Source organism: Papaver somniferum, chromosome 5 (genome assembly GCF_003573695.1).
Source record: "Papaver somniferum cultivar HN1 chromosome 5, ASM357369v1, whole genome shotgun sequence".
In the NCBI taxonomy this organism is placed as follows: domain Eukaryota; kingdom Viridiplantae; phylum Streptophyta; class Magnoliopsida; order Ranunculales; family Papaveraceae; genus Papaver; species Papaver somniferum.
In genome coordinates, this window is record NC_039362.1 from 76,002,264 (window position 1) to 76,013,256 (window position 10,993).

Consider the following 10,993-nt stretch of genomic DNA (forward strand, 5'->3'; position numbering starts at 1 on the left):
CAATCATTGCCAATTGGTTTTGAGTTGGATCCCCGCAGACTTTAACATGGTATCAGAGCCCCAGATCCAGACCTGCGTACGCCGGATGTAGGCCGAGTTACTGGCCGAAGTGTTTAACCGATTTTATCACACTTGTACACCCGGAGTGTAGGCCAGTGTCGATACTGGCCGAGGTGTTACCCCCTGATTTAGTCACTCACCTGTGTACACCTGTTACCGATGGACTGGTAACTCATACGTAGGTCCACGTGTGAGGCCCAGTGACTGGCCTTACACGTGAGGGGGCGTGTGAAAAGACGATTGTCCCACATTGCTATAATCCGCTTAATTAACTTAAAATATAATATGGAAGGACCCCTCCACTCATTGCCAATTGGTTTTGAGTTGGATGCCCGCAGACTTTAACAATATCCAAACGCGCTTGTATGCAAATGCGCTATCAGTCTTTGGGGTACAAAAGCTAAGTCAATAGAAACAAACAGTGTTTTGCATAAGTGCTTTTTAATACAGGTGGGTATACTATCTGGCAGACCCCAAGACTGCCACCCCCACCTCCTCGAAATGGTTGAGCCACTGCAACAAGTTTTCACAATCATGTGATTCATGTCCTCTATATTTATTCAGAATGATCCGCAACCATAAATCCTCCAAAAGTGTATGTACACCTTTCATCATCCACCACGTGTATAGAAAGAGACACGTGGAAGGCATGCAGAACAAGATATCAAAACATGATAGCAAGCATCTCACCAGAAGATGCCACCGGTCAGCAGATCTGACGGTCAGGGACAGAGGATCACAGAGGTATGATGTCTCAGAGGAGCACCAGATAATACCCCTTGGGTGTTATCACACCCAATCCCGAGGAAGATCCCAGATCAACGGCCGAGAGGAAGTGTGGCTGACACAGATGTGACCAGACAAAGAGACACTTGTCTGACACGAGCAGACATCCATCTACCCGCATTAAATACCAAAGAGATATACACGTGTCAATCAGCTCGTGGAAGAGGCGAGGATAATCCTTCGTATTCAGGCTCAGACCGCAGCATATGCCGAAGACCTCTGCGTAATAGGCACAAAGCACAAGAGGATAAGATTACAACGGCGCCTCAGAAATGGGACCCACGTTCCAACCCTATAAATACCCCTCTCCACTAAGAGAGAAGGGGTCGACCAATTGAGAGCAATTATAGGAGAATATAGAAGAGAGAAATAGGAAGAGTAAGTAATCCCCCTACTTCCGCAGACCTATGTATACTCTAAAGTCATTCGACTATCTTTGTGACCATTCAATACATAGTGAAACACCAGCCCCGTGGATGTAGGGCTTAGTGCCGAACCACGTAAATCTGTCTTATTTACATTTCAGCACCTTACATTCAGCGTTAAACTTCATATGCTTTACATTTATACTTGATTCTTGGTTTATTCCTTTATACGAACATTATTTATGATAATATTCGACTAGACAATGACAAGCCCGAAGGCTTCGAGTCGATGAATCGATATAATCATCCCCTTTACGCATACGACGTACAATTCTAGAATTAGGATATATGCGAGTATTGTTTGTGAACACGTGGATGGCTTCATGATTTATGTGTTCACAATCTGGCGCTAGAAACAGGGACTTTGTCCCGGTAAAAGATTTATCTTATCCTGTGATTTCATCTTAAACGCGCATTATGGTTGTGCCCTATTCTGGGTTCAGCGTGCTTTCAAAACCTTTTTTATTCTGGGTTCATGATCTTCATTTTCACAAACACCATTTCAAAGCAGACAAATCCACGACTATCTATCACAGATTTGCACGTGAGGCGTTTTTCTTTTAAAACTAAGACTTAATAATCCAGATTCGTGAGTTCTCGTGACGGATCTGCCTTTTCAAGAGTTTTCTTTTTCAAAAAATAGTCTGAAAACAAGGTCCATGATTGTTTATTAGAGGATTTGTATTGCAAAAACTAGACCGATGGAGTCTTTACATTTATCTTTTATTAAGGCCCTTGGGCAGCTCATTTCCTTCTATTCCAATAATCTTGCGGATACGAGTGGCGCTAACCCGATCCTCGTGGATATCTTTGGTTCTCTTTATTTATTCCCCTATGCAGAAAAATATTAAAAATGGAAAAGATACTAGAGGCAGGAAAAACCAAAGCCTCATCAAAGGAGACACCGAGGATTACCCCGGTCATGACCCGAAGCAAGCAGAAAGGAGACAAAGCTAAAACATCTACTCAGAGGCAGGATGCTGCGGAAATCACCTCACCTATGAACACTAACTCCATTGCAGCCGCGGCTCTCAAAGCAGCATCCACAAAGAACAACGCAACTGTTGCGGCCCTCCAGGCTACAGAAGCTAACAAGACTTTGGTTTCAAACCAAATCCATCAACAAAAAGAAGGGGTGGCAGAATCTATGACACATCAACCCGCACATCCACCAGTCTTCGGAATTCCGTCAACTAACGGTCATAATCAAACCATACCAGTGGTTTTAGTACCGCGTGTGGAAGCTCAACCGATGGGACCAAACTTGGAGATACCAACAATTGAAGCTGATCCTCGGCCACCCTTAATACACACAGTAGACGAAGGGGGAACTATGGTCGTAGGGTACAAGCCGGAACTCCCAATCAAGGATCAAACCAGTCCCACCGACTGATGGTAGAGCTCGAAGAATTGAAAAAGATCCAGCAGGTCTACACAGATGCCGTAGCTCTCCTGGCCAGGGAGTACCAAGACTTGAAAGATAGGATTGCCCAAAGCACGAAGACTAGCCAACAACTGGATGAAGAAAATTCTAAAGCACCAGAGCCTAATCGAGACCGAAGAATCATCATAGCAAACTCCGTCAGGGGAAGCAGTGCATCCGATCCGGAATATGCCACCGAAGACTTAGACTATTATGACAGTGAAGTTCGAAGAAAGAAACGCTCAACTGAGCATGAGAACGTGGGATATTACCGCGCAATGGAGGAGCTGCGTGATGAGATGATGGCTGAGATCAGGCAGTTAAAAGCTAGACAAATACCCCCATTCCGTTAAAGTGCCCTGTCCCAACTTTTGAATGCTATGACGGATCCAGTGATCCCGCGGCACATATCCGGTATTATAATCGTATCTTAGCCCGATGGAGTCAAAACGACGCCGTCCTCTGTAGATATTTCCCATCAAGTCTGAAGGGATCGGCTTTGTCTTGGTTCGACAACCTGCCACCTGATTCCATCAACTCCTACGATCAACTCGCAGAGAAATTCTTGAGAACCTACATGTACAACAAAGCTGTCAACACCAGAATGGATAAACTTTTTTCTCTGGAAATTGGTTACAAGGAGAACACGAGGGAATACACCAAAAGATGGCACAAGATCTTCCAAGCCATAGGGAGTGTGGATCCCGTAGTAAGTATCAACTGCTACAAGTGGGGATTAGACCGAATGAGTCCACTATTTGTTGAGATCCACGGAAGCGTACCTAAGACAGAAGGATATCTTCGAATAATTATTTATAATTACGCTCGTCTTGAAGAAATCCAGCGTGAGAACCCGAGGGCACAAACGCAGAGGTCTCACCGTACCAATTCCGCAGAACAAACCAGCGAGGCAAAAAGAAATAGCTCAGTGGAACGGCCACACGAAGATAGGAAGGAACGAAGAGATGAACGACGAAAAGACGATCGAAAATTCGAAGATCAGGTTTACACGAAGCTCAATGCTAGCTACGCTCGGATCTTGCGAGAGATCAAAGGAAGGGAAAATTTGGAGTGGCCGTGGTCTAAGGGAAAACATCCCCCAAGAACCGAGAAGTCTAAAGATTACTGTGAGTATCATTGCTTCAATGGACACCAGACCGAGAAATGCAAAAACCCCAAAATAATGATCCAAAAATTGATTTATGCTGGCGAACTCAAGCAATACATACGGAAGGAGGTCACCGAGGACGGATCCAAACGAACCAATCAAGTCCAACTTCCAGAGGGAAACCACACAATCAACACCATCTCGTGTTCCGAAGCCGCAGGGCCCTCACTTACAGCACGGATAGGAAAGAGACTACGGAAGTAATTCGGAGACCACTGCGAATTATATAAGATTGATGGCGTAGAGGTGGACGAGCACGAAGAGTGGATGGACACACCTATCATCTTCGATACTGAAGATATCGAAGAAGATCTGGAAGACCATAACGATCCCTTGGTCCTCACACTACCAGTGGCCGGATGTAACCTCAAAAAGATCCTCATCGACGGGGGAAGCTCAGTGAACGTTCTATTCTACGACGCCTTCAAATGGATGAAGCTCCATGATGAAAAGCTAATGACCTCTTATTACACCATCTACGGGTTCAACGAAGCGCCCACAAAGCCATTGAGAGACATCGTGTTGCAGGTGAACGCCGGGCCCATGAAAGTAGAAACACGATTCAGCGTGGTTGACGCCCCATCCCCCTATAACGCCATTATTGGACGAAAGTGGATACATAAACTCAAGGGAGTGGCAGCAACTTACTACCAATATCTCAGGTTCCCTACACCCGAGGGAGTGATGGAAATCAAGGGAGATCGGGTCTCCGCAAAAGAGTGCCAGACCACTCAGGATCGTATCAACAACGAACAGGAAGAGCAGCAAAAAACCCAAAGGATCAAAAATAAAGAAGTTGCGAAAGAAAAGGCCATAGACATGTTCCTTAAGGAAACCACAAGGAAGGGCGTGACAAAGGATGATAATGTCCTTAACACAGAGGCAAGTACTTCAGCAGCCAACGAAGGACAGAAACATACCAAATAGCAATTAAAGAACGTACCAGTCCTTGGGGACACGAAGCCGGTGTTCACACCAGTGGAGCCCGTAAAAGAAATCAACATAGGAACGGAAGAAAACCCGAAGATGATCAAAGTAGGGACCATAATGGACGAAAAAAAAGAAGATTCCTTAACCAAATTACTTAAAGAATACGCGGATGTATTCGCTTGGAAGTTAGGATACATGCCGGGGATTGATCCGAAAATAATCCAACACGAGTTGCGCATCAAACCAGACACGCCACCTTTCAGGCAGAAAATAAGAAAAGTTGCACCATAGTATCATAAGGCAGTAGAAAAAGAACTTCGGAAACTACTAGAAGCAGGCTTCATCAAGGAAGTCAAATACCCTACATGGATCTCCAACATGGTCGTCGTTCCTAAGAAAAATGGAGGGGTTAGGATATGCATCGACTTTACTAACCTCAACAAGGCATGTCCAAAGGACAGCTATCCCCTGCCGAGCATAGATCAACTGGTTGAAGCAGTTGAAGGATACAAAGAGCTGTCATTCACGAACGGATATTCTGGTTACAACCAAGTAGCCCTGGCAGAATAAGATCAACTACACACAGCATTCTACACCCCGCATGGCCTTTATTGCTACACTAGAATGCCCTTTGGACTTCGAAACGCAGGGGCAACGTACCAAAGAATGGTCGATGCTATCTTCAGGCCATGGATTGGTAGTACCCTAGAAGTCTACGTTGATGACATGCTCGTCAAAAGTAGGCTGCGCAAAGATCACCACCAGGACCTGAGAGATATTTCGAAGGAATGAGGAAACATCACATGAAAGTAAATCCAGAAAAATGCACTTTCGGTGTCACCTCAGGGAAATTCCTCGGATATCTGGTAACAAAAAGGGGTATTGAGGTAGACCCCGCGAAGATTCAGGCCATAGTGGAAATGCCATCTCCGAAGAATTTAAAAGAAGTGCAAAATCTCAATGGGACCTTAGCATCCTTGGGCAGATTTATTGCCCGATCCTCGGACAAATGCAAACATTTTTTCAATATTCTCACAAAATGGAGTAAGTTTGAATGGACCGCAGAATGCGAAGAAGCCTTCCAAATAATCAAGGAGCACCTGGCTTCAATTGCGATCCTGCAAAAGCCTGATCATGATGAGGTTTTGGCATTGTACATAGCAGCGACAGAAGACGCAGTTAGCGCAGTGTTGGTCAAAACCAATACGAAGATAGAACATCCTATCTATTATGTCAGTAAGACCCTCAATTCTGCGGAAAGGAATTACACGAAGATCGAACAACTCATCCTGGCATTGGTATGGGCTACTCAAAAGCTGAGAACCTATTTCCTAACTCACTTCATCCGCGTCCCATGCAAAGCACCACTGGAAGTAGTCCTCAAAAGCGCGGGAAAAGTAGGTAGAATAGCCAAGTGGAACACCCACCTAGACCAATTCAACATCATTCATGAAATTCAACATTCCCAAAAATCCCAAGTTTTGGCGGATTTCTTAGCAGACCTCCCCCTGGACAACGATGAAGAGATTAGGGGAATGCCAGAAGCCGACGAGGAAAGCAAGGATCTAATTGATGTCCTCGAACCCGCGAGTCAAAGACAATGGGAAGTCTTCGTTGATGGTTCCAAAAATAAGGAAGGGGCAGGAATAGGCATTGTCATCACCACCCCAACTGGAGAAAGGATCGTACAGGCACTCAGGTTAGAATTCAAAGAGCATACTAACAACATCGTCGAATACGAGGCAGTCGTACATGCCCTCCTCTTAATAATAGAGATGGGGGTAACTGATGTAAGACTGACAAGTGATTCGCAGCTTGTCATACGGCAAATAGGGCTCGAATAAAATGTGTACGACGACACCCTCTCAGCTTACATGGCCTTGGTCCAAACATTGGCATCACAAATTCCGAACATCAATTTCCGGCACTTATGCAGAAGGGATCTCAGGCACGCGGATGCCCTAGCATATATATCATCCATGCTGAAGGACAAGAGTATCGAAGCTATCAAAATAACAAGGGTATACGAGCCTTCGATTGCATCACAATTTTCCTTTGATACAAATCAAGATACAGTGGAAGAAAATATTGAAGATCAGGTGGGAGAAGACATCCGTGACGATTTTGACGAAGAAGATATCCTGTCAAGAGCAAATCAAGACGAATATTTCAACAACGAAGATGATTGTAGAATGATGATCCATGCGTTTCTCAAGGATGGAACCTTACCCGCGGATCACAAACAAACCAGGAAAATACTCTCCAAAGTAGGAAGATATGATCTTCGGGATGGGATCCTGTACAAGAAATATTTCCTCAGACCGTTACTACGCTGCTTATCCAGGAAATAGGGACATCGAATTCTAAACGACATCCACTATGGTGACGCAGGAAATCATAGCGGCATGAGATCACTAGCCGACAAAGCAAAAATGCAAGGATATTACTGGCCCACAATGATACAAGATGCTGCAAGAATGTCAGCGTTTCGCCAAAAAGATACACGCACCAGCAACAACGTTGAATTCTGTGGATAGTCCGTGGACATTTGCAAAATGGGGCATAGATATCGTTGGGCCTTTCATCGAAGGATCAGGGAAAAGACGATTTTTGATAGTATCCACGGACTACTTCAGTAAATGGGTGGAAGCCAAAGCCTTAGCCAGGATCAGAGACGTGGACGTGTTTACTTTCATATTCCAAAACATTATTTGCAGGTTCGGCATACCAGCAGAAATCGTGTCCGATAATGGTAAACAATTACAGGGGAAAAACATAGACATGCTCTTCGACACTTTCAAAATAAGGAAAAAAAAGTCCACCCCTATATACTCTCAAAGCAACGGACAAGCGGAAGCTACTAACAAGACCCTCGCCCTTATCCTCAAAAAGCAATTAGACGAGCACAAGGGGCGATGGTGTGAACAACTACACAATGTATTATGGGCATACATGACAACACGAAGATCTTCCACTGGGGAGTCCCCATTTCTCCTCACTTATGGAGCTGAAGCAGTCATCCCAACAGAGATCCTCGTGCCAACCACAAAGACCGAAGCATGGGAGAAAAATCTCACAACAGACATGATGTTAGAGAGACTGGATAACCTGGAAGGAAGGAGGGAAGCATCATTGCAAAAGATGGAAAATTATCAACGGAGACTAGCGAGAGAGTACAACAAAAAGTTTAAGCTTCGAAATTTTGTAGAAGGGCAATATGTGCTAAGAACAATCCTGCAGTATCAACGAGAGAAGAAATGGGGAAAGTTAGCACCTACATGGAGAGGACCTTTTATAATACATGACATTGCGGGAAACGGTTCCTACTATCTTCGCAATCTGAAAGGAGAGGTCCTCCGGCACCCTTGGAATGCTAAATGGCTCAAACCGTACTACCCATAGGAGCAGCGCATCTTTGCATCTGCGTGAATAATACCAGAAGAAGAAGGCAGCGTAATCGCTTTACATGTTTCTATCTCTGGACGAGGAGTAGCAGGCCTCAACCTATCAATCAAACAAACTTTTTGGAAATCTTCAAGCAAACGAAATGGTCAAAAGGCCCGCTGGATGAACGCATGTACATTATATGATAAATTAACAATATTGGGGAAAGTAGTTAATCTACAATCTCTCAGGGCTCCCCTATCAGTGTCTATGAGTGTAAGACTAGGGGGAAGGCACCCAGCAGAAAGAGATACCCAACCAATTTTAAGGCAGCGGGTCGACGAAATGGGTGCATGTAAATATTTTCAAATAAAGCATTCCATATCCTAGAACGCTGCCTCGGCACCCACCGTTTGGGAATCCCCTGGCCCAGGATTCGCCAGCGGGGTGACAGGTCTCAAAACGATCACGAAGATATGCCAAAAGGATGATCCATTTCATAAAGAGTTGATTACAAGATTCGGCAAATAAGATAAAACAGGAAACACATCAAAAAATGATCTGAAATTATATAATCAACAAGGATCAACTTTCTATGACTAATGAAATAAATCTACTTGGACGATACAGCTCCATCAACAGGGTTGTCTCTGCGAGATGAAGGTACGCTACCACCTGAAGAGGGCCCAGAAGAACCAGGCAAGGGCGCGGGAAGGGGACGACGCGGATAATTCTTGACAAGACCATGTTCGACTTTAAGATCAAGTTCAATCTTATCTAGGACATTGTTGGTCTCTTCAGCCAACTGACATCGAGCTTTATAAGTGATAACAGCGGTCCGCTGGTTGGCCTGAGACAGCAATGCAGATAGGCGTTCCGCCTCTTTGGAGGCAATCTCTGCTGCTTTCTCACGAGACGCGGCCAACCCTTTGAAATAGTTGGCTTGTCCTTCCTGCTGCACTATGGCAGATTGAGTCTTTTTAAGCTCATCATTTGCTGCGTGAAGCTGTCCCTCGAGTGCTGAAAACAAGAAATACCAAGGGGTTAAAACGAAGAAATAACAGAATCACACTCGATAAAACGAGGTTATACCTTCGACATTAGCCGAAGCCTCTTCATACTCATTGACAACTGCGTCCCGAGCCTCATCAAGAAAGTCATATTCGTTGCATAGTTTCTTATAATCCGTTTGAAGGTTCGTAAGGGCAAATTGACTCGCGTCTAAGTCTACCTGCTTCATTGAATCCAAGTGACGAAGATGGTTGACTTCGTCATTCATCTCCCCCATCCTTTTATGGAGTCGATACACATTCACTTCAAGATCTCTTTCAGACTCCACTTGGCGAGCAACATCAGCTCGAGACGCTTCTAGGGATTTACTAAGAGCATCAACCTCGGCCCTAGCATTATCTCTTTCCTCGGAAAGACGCAGCATACTATCCCTAACCCCGGGGCCTAAGAAAGAACCAGCCTGTTGTAACTCTCCTTCCAAAAAACGCACTCTAGCCTCTAAGTCCGAAGCATGTTCGCGAGCATCACGCAGGTTGTCACGCTTCCATAGCAGCGTACCATTAAACAGAAAACGGTCATGATTGTACTTATTTTGCCTATCAACCATCAGTGTTCGCTTCTCACGCCACTCAGCCGTTAAGGCGTTGTTCTCATCAGCACGAGCATTCCACTTTACGGCTTCGCTTTTCAACTTACCCACCAACTCTACAATACGGGATTTCTGTCGTTCCCTTTCTTTCCGAAGCCATATCAACTCGGGGACTCCAACCACTGAAGATAGGGTGGGGAGACTCAGAAAGAACACCAAAATACAGATAGGGAATCACGAGGAGTGAAAGATCCGTAAAATACGAACCTGTGAAGGACGAGACATTTCTACGAGTATGCTCCAATTCGTTGCGGACTATAGAAAGTGCTGAACGAAGACTCTCCTCAGCGTTACCCAAATGTTCTTTTTCCTTCAGAAGGCCCCTCAGTTCATTTATTTCCACTTCAGCCGCAGACAGTTCCTCTTCTCTATGACGAAGCTTGGCCTCCAACTTTAAAGACTTTGCTTTTAAGAATTGGTATAGAACATGGTTACAATGTTCACTCCTCATCATCTATGTCACAAACAACAAACATTATTATACCAAAGGGATCAAATATCACGAAGAATACAATGTTCAGATATCATAGAGGAAAAAAAAAGTACAAGGATTCACCTCTAAGACACGCTGCTGGGGAAAACCGTATTGGTACCCACCAGCTATGGACATCATATCAGCAACATAGGAGGGAGGGTCAACCACTAGGTTAGCTTCCGAAGCTCTCAGATTCTTCTCCCACATCTCAGCAACGCGGGCTTCAGAAGACAATTGCATCATCCGACGAGTATAAGCGTCGGAATTCTTCTCACCAGCGACCACTGGGGCAGGGTTAGGGACGAGCATCAGGTTCTTCTTCTTAAGCCAAGCCAAAATGGTATCTTCACCTTCAGGCATTAGCGAGTAAGGGAAATCCTCTGAAGGAGACTCAACCGCAGACTTCCCCTTGGAGGTTATCTGCTCACCCGCGCAAGTCTCGACATTACCACCCTCAGCATGACCACATGCGTTCTCAGCTTGCTGGTCAGTGGTACTTTCTTTACCAAGATTCCCAAGCACATCTCAATCATCATTTGGGGAAAGCAATGAGAAGTATTCGGCAAGACCCATGGAAGCATTCACATCAAAGGATTCCCCCGCGGAATATATCCTACCGAAAGAAAATTCAGGGGAAATAACGGGCAGAGTACCCACACCAACAATATCATCGCCAACAGGG